We start from the raw sequence: 12905 nt of genomic DNA on the forward strand, positions 1-12905 counted from the left end.
TCATAAGGGGCGTTGCCTGTACCATGATTGTATTGTGTACCTGCAGATTGCACATTTTAGCGAACCTTGTAATACCCATTACACATAAAGCCACATGCCGTAATGCCAATTACACATTATGCTGAACACCATGATGCCAGTTACACATTACGCCCAACACTGCGATGCTAATTACTCAATACACCGCACACTGTGATGCTAATTACACATTATGCTGCACACCTTGATGCCCATTACACCCCATACTGTGATGGCAATTACCCAATGCTCCCCACACCGTAATGTCCATTACGCCCCATACCATGATGCCCATTACACCGCACAATGTGATGTCCACAGTGCCAGATATGCCCCCACAGTGCAAGATATTCCGCCACAGTACCAAATACACATATGCCCCCACAGTGCCAGACACAAATGCCGCCACAGTGCCAGATATTCTGCCACAGTGCCAAATACGCATATTCCTCCACAGTGCCAGATATGCCCCCAGAGTGCCAGAGACACATATGCCCCCACAGTGCCAGAGACACATATGCCCCCACAGTGCCAGAGACACATATTCCCCCACAGTGCCAAAGACACATATGCCCCCACAGTGCCAGATATGCCCCCACAGTGCCAGAGACACATATGCCCCCACAGTGCCAGAGACACATATGCCCCCTCAGTGCCAGAGACACATATTCCCCCACAGTGCCAAAGACACATATGCCCCCACAGTGCCAGATATGCCCCCACAGTGCCAGAGACACATATGCCCCCACAGTGCCAGAGACACATATGCCCCCACAGTGCCAAATACACATATGCCCCCACAGTGCCAGACACATATGCCCCCACAGTGCCAGATACACATATGTCCCCACAGTGCCAGATACACATATGCCCCCACAGTGCCAGATACACATATGCCCCCACAGTGCCAGATATGCCCCCACAGTGCCAAATACACATATGCCCCACAGTGCCAGATACACATATGCCCCCACAGTGCCAAATACACATATGCCCCCACAGTGCCAGATACACATATGCCCCCACAGTGCCAAATACACATATGCCCCACTGTGCCAGATACACATATGCCCCCACAGTGCCAAATACATATATGCCCCCACAGTGCCAGATATGCCCCCCACAGTGCCAGATACACATATGCCCCCACACAGTGCCAGATATGCCCCCACACAGTGCCAGATATGCCCCCACACAGTGCCAGATATGCCCCCACACAGTGCCAGATATGCCCCCACAGTGACAGAAACACATATGCTGGGGTGAGGGAGGGGGGGGGGGGGAGAGCGCTTACCCACTCGCTAGCTGCGGCTGGATCAGCTTCTCCAGCCCTCCTGCGCTGGCCGCGGCTTCCAGAACACGGCCGCGGCTACAGGAAAATGGCCGCCGGCCTCCTGCACTGAGAACATGTCCTCAGTGCAGGGGGCCGGCGGCCATTTTCCTGTAGCCGCGGCCGTGTTCTGTAAGCCGCGGCCAGTGCAGGAGGGCTGGAGAAGCTGATCCAGCCGCAGCACGGCCCGCAGCCAGTGGGTGGGTAAGCGGCCCGGGGGGCATATGGCACTCTGCCCCCCGGCCCAGCCCGCCCCTGCTATTCACCATACTGTACTCGGACTCCTGTATGCTATTCTGTACTATACTCTTGTGAGCTATACTGCACTGTTCTCATGTGTGACATACTGTACTCCTGTATGCTATTCTGTACTATACTCCTGTATGCTATACTGCACTGTTCTCATGTGTGACATTCTGTACTCCTGTATGCTATACTGTACTATACTGCACTGTTCTCATGTGTGACATACTGTTCTCCTGTATGCTATACCCTACTTTATGTGACAGCGCTAAAACACCGGTATTAACTTTTACACAATTTAATCATATTACATTAACAACAATAACTACTCAAAAAATAAATATAAATAAAAATAACAATAATAAATTGAGGACTAAAAATGTACAAATATTACGTATATTGCAAGTGTATATTCACCCACTGGTTTCACATAAATGCTGTAATAGTTATTCTTGTGTAGGAGTCTGTTTCTTTGAGGCCCAATGGTGTTGATTAATATTGTGTGTCCAGGTGCCCTGCTACCTTGAAGCCACGGGGGATGGCACACCCCCTATCTTCCAAAATGTTATACTGTACATCCATTCCCCAATCTGGTTGCCAAAGGGGATTGCACTCCCCTGTCCTCCGGAGATGTTCACGGTGGATTGTGGCCAATTCAGATGGCAAGGGGGGTTTGGTCCTGGAGGGCTATCGGTGGTACCCTCAAGTTTGGTAAAGTTCAGGGCTTAGTGAATCCAGGAGGATATACTGGGCCTTATTCTGGTCGGTGCGGCCGGATCCGATTATGCGGTCAGGACCGTGCGTGCGAAACCCCGTCTTCCATACGGATCGCCAACTCCGTCCGTACACGGTAAGAAGCTGGCCGAACGGACCGCACGTGTATTTTACACGGAATACGCCTCCTCCATCTAAGGGAACCTCCCCCATCATTCGATGGTCGCAGACCATCGAATGCAGGACCGAGTGCTCCACCAGCTCCCGCAACCTTAGACCACACGGACATTTCTCCGTGCAAAAGCAGGGATCTGGGCGGGCAGCTGACATCCGGCGATGTCATATGTCTGCCCCCTACACGTGCGTCACGGCCGCATTACCATACGTACGCCCAGCGTTTGCATGGGAACGCCCATGAAACGCGGGGCGTATGCATATGGTAATGAGCCCAAATAGCCCTTCACGCCCCTCTCCACCCCCTGTTCGGAGTGCGGGATTTGGCCGTACGCCCCACTCGCACATGCGCTGAGACTCCTCTGCACATGCGCAGACACAAAACATCGGCGGGCCGAACGCACGCGGATATATCCGCACCGATCAGAATAAGGGCCCCTGTGACGACCCTCTCCCAGCTCAATGGGTCTCAAATCCTTTTTGCAGCTGAGGGAGGAATTCGCAATACCGCATACACATCTTTTTTTCGCTTCCTACAATTGAGAAGCGTTTTGGTTGGGCACTTTCTGGGTCAACCTCCAACATTTGGCGATTCCCCGATTAAACTGATATTGAGATCCAACAATAGGAAAAAACTAGTTTCTAGACTGTGCCGTACCTTGGATAGGAAGCGATATGAGGATGGGCTAAGTAAGCTGAGGGAGAAATGGGAGGTGGATTTGGGGACTTTGGGGGAAGACAAATGGACAGTGGCAAAGTCTTCTGGGGCGAAAGCCACAAATGCTCTTCGTACACAACAGATACAACTGTACATTCTCCATAGAGCATATATATCCGCCACTACATTATCCAAGTTTGCTGGCAGAGCATCCGCAACCTGCCCGAAGTGTGGATTATTCCCGGGTACCTTCATACATCTTCTATGGGAATGTCAGGTTGTAGCATAATTTTGGGGTAGAGTTACTCAAACGATGGCGGATACTGGCCTCGCGAAGGAAGTTTTAACTGCCAAGTGTTGCATACTAGGGATAGTTGGAGATAGAATTTTGGGATACGAAAGATCATATATAATTAACCTCTGCTCATTGGCGAAAGTAATAATAGCAAGAACATGGATGTCTAATAAAGGCCCCGATTATAATAAATGGACGTCACTCGTCAATTACACCTATAGGCAAGAAAAAACTATATATACTAAACGGAACACAGGGCTAAATTCGACAAGATTTGGCAATACTGGGCAAATTCTGCCTTTCTCCAGGTCAATAACCACGATAAATAAGGGATAGACTTCACATTAAACTTTTAGAGTTATAACTAGGATATATGTTAGTAATATTTATGGCCACGGTACACGGTTATAAAGCCACAATAGATTTATAAATTACACACCTCATGCTGAATTGATATTCGATGTGTAGTCACTTACAAGTAAGCAAGTTTAAGCAAGACTAAGGATATCGCTTTCTCTAATTCTAAAAAATAGATATATACTCTTTTTGTTCTTTTTTAATTTTTTCTTGGACACTTTATTAATTTTGTATGTTGTTTGCGATATAACGCGACACATAAATATTCACCTACACGATAAAATGACGACACTTGATTGACATTATTTTATTATTACATGACTTTATTCCATTGTAAACACAATATTATTCAGGTAGAATTGAAGAATAAAGGCCCGCCGACATTGCAGGATCTTGTTAATAGTCTGGGATAGGCTAAGTACCACCTTAACGCCAAAAGATATTCCATATTAACAAGTAATAATTACGCACCTAACTACTTCCCTATATCGGCATCGGACTGTGCCCCGTCCAAATGAACTCAGAGGAAGGTTAAGTAGTCCCCCCTCCTATAATAAGCCCAATGTATTCCTCAGATGATATAGGGGGAGATTCTCTAAAAATCTCCGCCCCCCTTCGCATTTATAATTATCGCATATGTTCTAACATATGCGATAATTATAGCAAAGGACAGCTCCTGCGTTAAGAGCTGTCCTTTGCGGTGAGAGTCGCCGGGTCCCAGCAGGTCCCGGCGGCTCCCCCCTCACTCACACACCCGGCGCTGCTGCTGCACTGGGCTCTCCTCCTTCCTGCACCCAAAAGAGGATCAGTGCAGGGAGGAGGTCACAGGTCCGGGCAGCACAGCTCTGTGCTGCCCGGACACAGGTGAGGGGGCGATGCGGGGCTGCGGGGGTCCGTGCGGGGCGGCGGGGGGTCGCTGCGGGGCGGCGGTGGGATGCGGTAGAAGCCCATTGGCTTCTATGGGGCATCGCATTTTTCTGGCGATGCCCCCCGCCGTGGTAACCCGGCGGGGGATGCTTACAGCATCCCAAAATGCGGTAAAAACCCGATAACGGGGTCTTTACCGCATTTTTAGCTTAGAGAATCTCCCCCATTGTGCTGTACCAATTAGGGGTAAACGACTCGATTCCAGAAGCTCCCCTAATGGCTCTGACTATGCCGAGCTAACATTCTCCCTATGCGGTTAGTTGAATAGCGCAGCCCTTAAGTAGATATTGTCTTTTTCTGTTTTTTTCTAGTAATTATGTTCCTTTTTTTGGTTCATTTTTCGGCCATATGATCTGTACCAGTACATGTGTGTATGTTTACATGTTCATGTGATTGTATTTTTAATTTGTATGAAATATGAAATAAAGATTTAAAGTTAAAAAAAAAATTAAGAATTAAGACACTTAGGCCCTTATTCAGATCTGATTGCAATACAAATGTGTTCTCAAAATGGGCAAAACCATGTGCGCTGCAGGTGGGGCAGATGTAACATGTGCAGAGAGAGTTACATTTGGGTGGTGTGTGTTGAAATCTAAATTGCAGTGTAAAAATAATGCAGCCAGTATTTACCCTGCACAGAAACAAATCAACTCGCACAAATCTCCACCTGCATTGAATATGGTTTTGCCCATTTTGAGAACAAATTTGTACTGCGATCAGATCTGAATAAGGGCCTTAATGTATTTTAGGCCCTTATTCTAGTTCACTCGCAAAGGCACATTCCTTCTCAAATGGAAAAAAACATGTGCACTGCAAGGGGGGGGGGGGGGCAGATGTAACTTGTGCAGAGAGAATTAGCTTTGGGTGAGTTATTTTGTTTCTGTGCAGAGAAAATACTGACTGCTTTATTTTTACACTGCAATATAGATCTCACTTTGAAGTAAAACCCCACCCAAATCTAATTCTCTCTGTACATGTTAAATCTTCCCCCCTGCAGTGCACATCAATTTGTCCATTTGAGAAGGAATTTGCCTTTGCGAGTGAACCACAATAAGGGCCTTATTGTAAATAGCACTTATCCTTTGGGATAAGGCCACACTATGCTATCCCTACCTCGTTAATGATCCTTTTATGGGTAGGTGCCAGTTTCCAGGCTTCTGTAGTGCCGGCGCCTCTGGATGGCATGCGAGGGCAGAGGGTTCAGCAGCTCGTGAGATCTGGCAGATGTGCTATGTACTTCCAGGCCCCCAGCCATTGTCAGAAGTGTAGGCTGTGTGGCTCTGTAGTTGTGTGCATGATTGGGTGCTGGGCGCTAAGGGGACACATGCCGGGCAGACCACCCATAATTGAAAGTGTGGGCAGAATTCTGAGGATTATTCAAGATTATTCCGTTTTCACCTATCAAATTAAAGAATTATGTTAATCAGGAAATCATCACATATAAAAGGGGTAAAAACACTTGTGCTTTCACAATAATATTTAAGACTGTGAAATTTCAAGAGTTATTTATGTATTAATTGTATTAATAATATTAATAATAAGGACTAGGGTGTGTGGAGTTATGCACACTTGTTTTCACATTACTGTACATGAGTAATATAATATGTGGTGTGACCTGATGATAATATCACAGAAGATGAGTCAAACAATTATTCCAGGTATTCTGCCCATCAATTGTTACATAACTATACACAGAGAATCAATTGGAGATCAAAGGGTATTTTTACTTCATACAGATGAAGCATGGGCTAGTTCTTTGGCAAATATGTCTCTCTCTCTCTCTCTCTCTCTCTCTCTCTCTCTCTCTCTCTCTCTCTCTCTCTCTCTCTCTCTCTCTCTCTCTCTCTCTCTCTCTCTCTCTATATATATATACACACACACACACACACACACACATATATAGAGGAATTAACAACATCAATGGACGACAGTCAGTCTCCAATCGTCGGAATTGGACCAGCACTCCAAGATAATAACAAGCAGGGTTTTTGCAAAAGCCAATAGATAAAACAGATGCTTGTTGTACAATAATGATACTTATCAGATCCACTAGACCAGTTGAAGACAGCGTGGGTGTTTATTTCCCATTGCCCTACGATTGAGTATCTGCACCACTGCTGTTGGGGTAACCAATCCCTTAACAATCAATTTTGTGATAAATCATTGAAATTTTTTATTGTGTATTGTAGTACATGGGATCCATCATTTATTTTTCCTACGGTCACATTGCCTAACTATCAATGATGACGTTACACGCTGAATGAAAATGAATGTGTGATCCACACATTGGGCTACGGAGCCAATCACACAACATTTATGAATTTCTATACACATAGATTTCTTGTATAAGCTCTTGCCATTTATTTTATTAAAGTCTATATAAAAGTTACATTTTAGACTAATTTCATATATTACATTACAAAGCGTTTGTTGTCAATGGGTTTGCTTCTTTGCAAGCAAACTCCCTATTCAGAGAATACTTCGGACAAGGTGCCATTAACTCTTACTCTTGCTATGGGAGATGTATCAACGGCACAACATTACTTTTGAACTGGTGCCATGATTTCTGGCCAAAAGAACCAATGTTGTGGTCTTTGCAAGTCTTCTCTTTCCCCAGTTGGTTGTCCCATAACTGTCTATGAGTGCCCTGAAGAACTAGCCCTACATGAGCACTGGATACTAACAACCTTATTAACATGTATACTACATGATAGAACAAATAACACTCCAGAGCAAAGTAAGGGGAACCCTAAGGTGGTTAGCGACACTTTATTTGCCCATTTAATTCTGAGAAATGCATTCAACAAATATATTTTTTTAAATTGGTCACATCTAAATGACACTCCCAGCCAGTCCAGAATCCTGTCCATTGCCACTCGCTTCATTGGGTTCTGAAGTGGGGGTCTGTTGTTGCAGTGACAGTTCCTGATGTTCACCAGAAACCTGTATGAGATGGGAGGTTACTTCTCTTTGTTTCAACAACTGTGGGCCTCATCTTTTCCCAGAAGAAATAATCTCCCATAACAATGAGAGAGTTGTCCAAAAATCTAAGGATATGGCAACTGTGATACTACAGTAGTTACCAACTGTACATCCCTGCATGCCAACCAGAGGCGGATTAATGTCTGTGGGGGACCCTGGACAACAAAATTGTGGGGACCCCCACAGACCCCCCTGGGGAGGCTGATACCTGGGCAGCGCCGGCGGTCCCTGCAGTAAGAGCCGGAGTCCCTGCATCGTATGAGAAGTCAGCGGCGGGGTCCCTGCAGCAGATGGGAACTAGTAGTGGTATTGGTTACTAGTTCTAATCCGCCAGAGGGATCCTGCCGCTGACTTCCCATCTGCAGCAGGGAGCCCGGCACTAACTGCCCAGCCCCCTGCAGGGACCGCCTGCGCTGCTCGACCCTGCTGCCCAGCACAGAAGGACAGAAGCCCCACACCGGCAGCAGTGCTGGTATGGATGCCCTGGGGTGACCACCCCCTGTCGCCCCATGCATAATCTGTTGCCAACCAAGTGTGAGTTTTACATGAGTCCTCCTCACCTGCTCCAGGTATACATACAACCTTTACAGGCGGTCCTTGGGAGCTCCTGCTATGTAGCTACCGGGATGGCCGAGATAAGGAATAACTCACTCTCAATGTCCAAAAGTTCTGACTTTGCACCCAAAAGGGTCCCATATATTTTATATACAGGTACACCACCGATTTTCCGGCATCATCGGTTCCAGTGCCGTTCCGGATTATCGATTTTTCCGGATTATCGAAGGTTTCATGGATGACTAGTTTTTTAGTGATTTAACACCTTCATCACATTTCTAAAGCAATAATTAGTAAAGTATATGCAACAGCATAATATTAATGAATGAATAAACACAGTAGAGTATGCAAAACTGTTTATTACAGTGTAGTACGTGCTGTACAACCAAATCAGGTATCAGGTACATTTTGAACAAACACAGTAAGGGCCTTATTCAAGTTCACTCTTTCTGACAAAATGCTTCTTAGATGGACAGAACCATGTGCACTGCAGGTGGGGCAGATGTAACATGTGCATAGAGAATTATGTTTGGGTGAGGTTTTACTTCAATATGAGATCTATATTGTATTGTAAAAATAAAGCAGTCAGTATCTTCCCTGCACAGAAACAAAATAACTCACATAATTCTCTATGCACATGTTACATCTGCCCCACCTGCAGTGCACATGGTTCTGTCCATCTAAGAAGGATTTTGTCAGAAAGAGTGAACTTGAATAAGGCCCAAAGTGCAGTATGAATTAAAGTCACTACAGGTACAGTACCTGTACTCTAAACCTCCTACAGCATAACAGTAACTGTAACCCCCCTGCAGCCAAACATCCACTACACCATATGAACGTACCTCCACAGCTGAACTCTAAACCTTCCACAGCCCACCTCTAAACCTTCCACAGACCACCTCTTATCACTTACTGCAAACCTTCCACACTTTCTGGTAACCTTCCCCACAGCCCACCTCTAAACCTTCCACAGCCCACCTCTTATCACTTACTGCAAACCTTCCACACTTTCTGTAAACCTTCCACAGCCCACCTCTAAACCTTCCACAGACCACCTCTTATCACTTACTGCAAACCTTCCACACTTTCTGGTAACCTTCCCCACAGCCCACCTCTAAACCTTCCACAGCCCACCTCTTATCACTTACTGCAAACCTTCCACACTTTCTGTAAACCTTCCCCACAGCCCACCTCTAAACCTTCCACAGCCCACCTCTAAACCTTCCACAGCCCACCTCTTATCACTTACTGCAAACCTTCCACACTTTCTGTAAACCTTCCCCACAGCCCACCTCTAAACCTTCCACAGCCCACCTCTTATCACTTACTGCAAACCTTCCACACTTTCTGTAAACCTTCCCCACAGCCCACCTCTAAACCTTCCACAGCCCACCTCTTATCACTTACTGCAAACCTTCCACACTTTCTGTAAACCTTCCCCACAGCCCACCTCTAAACCTTCCACAGCCCACCTCTAAACCTTCCACAGCCCACCTCTTATCACTTACTGCAAACCTTCCACACTTTCTGTAAACCTTCCCCACAGCCCACCTCTAAACCTTCCACAGCCCACCTCTTATCACTTACTGCAAACCTTCCACACTTTCTGTAAACCTTCCCCACAGCCCACCTCTAAACCTTCCACAGCCCACCTCTTATCACTTACTGCAAACCTTCCACACTTTCTGGTAACCTTCCACAGCTCACCTCTAAACCTTCCACAGCCCACCTCTAAACCTTCCACAGCCCACCTCTAAATCTTCCACAGCCCAACTCGTATAACTAACTGAAAACCTCCCACAGTCCAAATCCCCCTCCAACCTATTCATCATCTTGGACTTGAAGTATTTCAGGTGGGACAGTCGCATCTGGGATGCCTGGGGAACAGGGACCTGTTGTAGAAGTTGAAGGAATCGGAGATGCTACAGTACTGGTTCTGCTCAGAGGCACATTCTTACATAGCTTCTTAAACACGACATCAAGTTGAGGTTGTTTCATAAGTTTTGACCTTTCCCTGTACAGTTTTTCTTTCATCAATTGAAAATGCATTAGTTCTTGTGCTGTCACAAAGTTACGTTGTTCTAGTCCTTTGATTAGCTCACTTGTCATCTCAATCAGTTTGTCAATACTAGTGGGGATTTCAATTACATCCTCTTCACTCCCACCATCATCACTTTCAATGATTTTTTCAGGATTCAAAACCATATCTATTATTTCAGAGTCAGTACAGTGACGTACAACAGGTATTTCAACGTCAACCTCCATCCACTCTGCTAGGTTTTCTTCGTTCAGCCTACTTGATAGATCGTTGGCAGCAGTTCCAGTACCTGTACATCTTTTTGCATATTCAAGTAAATCAAGAACACATTCTTTATCATGTGCTCCACGAAATCCCGTGAAGGCAATACTTTGATCTTCATCAGGTGCATTTTCAAACACCATGGCAGGCCACAACTTATGCCATCCATTCTTTAGTGTTAATGAATTTACATTCTCCCAAGCACTAGCAACAAACCAAAGAACATCTTTCATGTTAAAGTCTTTGATAAATGACTGAATAGGCTTTCCTGAATTCACCACATCTAGCATGTGTTTCATGAAAAGTGTGCGATACTTGGCCTTCATAGAGCGCAATATTCCTTGATCTTGTGGTTGGATAAGCGATGTACAGTTTGGTGGTAAGTATGCTGTAAAAACATTATTTTTGCGCAGCAGATCAGCACTAGGGTGAGCTGAACAGTTGTCCAGGAGAAGAAGAATTTTGCAGTCCTCTGCTAGGCCTACAGATGTGCAGTGTGCTCTGGCTTCTGCCACAAAATACTTTGTAAACCACTCTAGCATTAACTCAGTAGTAATCCATCCATTTTTATTTGCGCGATAAATTACAGGATACACTTTAACACCTTTTAAAGCCCTAGGGCATTTACTTTTTCCGATCACTAGTGGCTTACATCGGTGAGTTCCAGCAGCATTGGAGCAGCCTAAGACAGTAACTCTGTCCTTAGATTGTTTAAACCCTGTGGGGGCTTCTTCATCCTCCATTGATAAGGTTTTCCTAGGAGTGCATCTCCAATAAAGTGCAGTTTCATCCGCATTATAAACTTGCTGGGGGGTGAGGTTTTTGTCAGACACAAGCTTTGCAAACTCAACCACATACTCTTCAGCTGCTTCATGGTCTGCAGACCGTTTTTCTCCACACACTTTACGCATCGAAATTCCGTGACGTGTCTTAAACCTATGCAGCCATCCTTCACTGTAATCACACTCATAGTCAAGGTTTAGTGCTTTATGGAACAACTTAGCTTGTTCCTGTACCATGATGCCCGACAAGTCTACACCATCACTCCGACGTTGTCGAAACCATTCCAGCAACACTCGATCATGCTCAGTGCTTTTACCAGTTTTCATAGTTTTGCGAATGCTCATTTGCTTCTTCGATTCACTTTCTGCAAAGAACTGCAATATTTTCTCCCTTTGCTTTTTGATGTCATACACTGTTGAGGAACCAAGACTGTATGTATCACACAGCTTCTTCACTGACACACCACGGTCAAGTTTTTGTAATATCTCAACTTTTGCCTGCACCGATATAGACTTGTGTTTACGCTTTATACCTGTACCACGACTGTTCTTGGAAGGCCTAGCAGCATTACTGTCACTTGAACTGTCTGGGGATGCCATAACAGCCCCACTGCTGCCTGCTGTGTCACCTGCAGTGTGCTTGGAAGCTGTACCCAGTGGCACTTGCTCATGCTGTGTGTTCCGCCCATGTGCGGTACTTGCTGGGACATTGGCCGCAATATGACCCCCACTGCTGCCCGCTGTGTCACCTACAGTGTGCTTGGAAGCTGTACCCAGTGGCACTTGAACATGCTGTGTGTTCCGCCCATGTGCGGTACTTGCTGGGACCTTGGCCGCCATATGACCCCCACTGCTGCCTGCTGTGTCACCTGCAGTGTGCTTGGAAGCTGTAACCAGTGGCACTTGAACATGCTTTCTCTTCTGCCCATGTGCGGTACTTGCTGGGACCTTGGCCGCCATATGACCCCCACTGCTGCCTGCTGTGTCACCTGCAGTGTGCTTGGAAGCTGTACCCAGTGGCACTTGAACATGCTTTCTCTTCTGCCCATGTGCGGTACTTGCTGGGACCTTGGCCGCCATATGACCCCCACTGCTGCCTGCTGTGTCACCTGCAGTGTGCTTGGAAGCTGTAACCAGTGGCACTTGAACATGCTTTCTCTTCCGCCCATGTGCGGTACTTGCTGGGACCTTGGCCGCCATATCACCCCCACTGCTGCCTGCTGTGTCACCTACAGTGTGCTTGGAAGCTGTACCCAGTGGCACTCGAACATGCTTTCTCTTCCGCCCATGTGCGGTACTTGCCTGGGCCTTGGACGACATATCACCCCCACTGCTGCCTGCTGTGTCACCTACAGTGTGCTTGGAAGCTGTACCCAGTGGCACTTGAACATGCTTTCTCTTCCGCCCATGTGCGGTACTTGCTGGGACCTTGGCCGCCATATGACCCCCACTGCTGCCTGCTGTGTCACCTGCAGTGTGCTTGGAAGCTGTAACCAGTGGCACTTGAACATGCTTTCTCTTCTGCCCATGTGCGGTACTTGCTGGGACCTTGGCCGCCATATCACCCCCAC

The sequence above is a fragment of the Crinia signifera genome, chromosome 4 (genome assembly GCF_055691185.1).
Source record: "Crinia signifera chromosome 4, ASM5569118v1, whole genome shotgun sequence".
NCBI classification, from domain to species: Eukaryota; Metazoa; Chordata; class Amphibia; order Anura; family Myobatrachidae; genus Crinia; species Crinia signifera.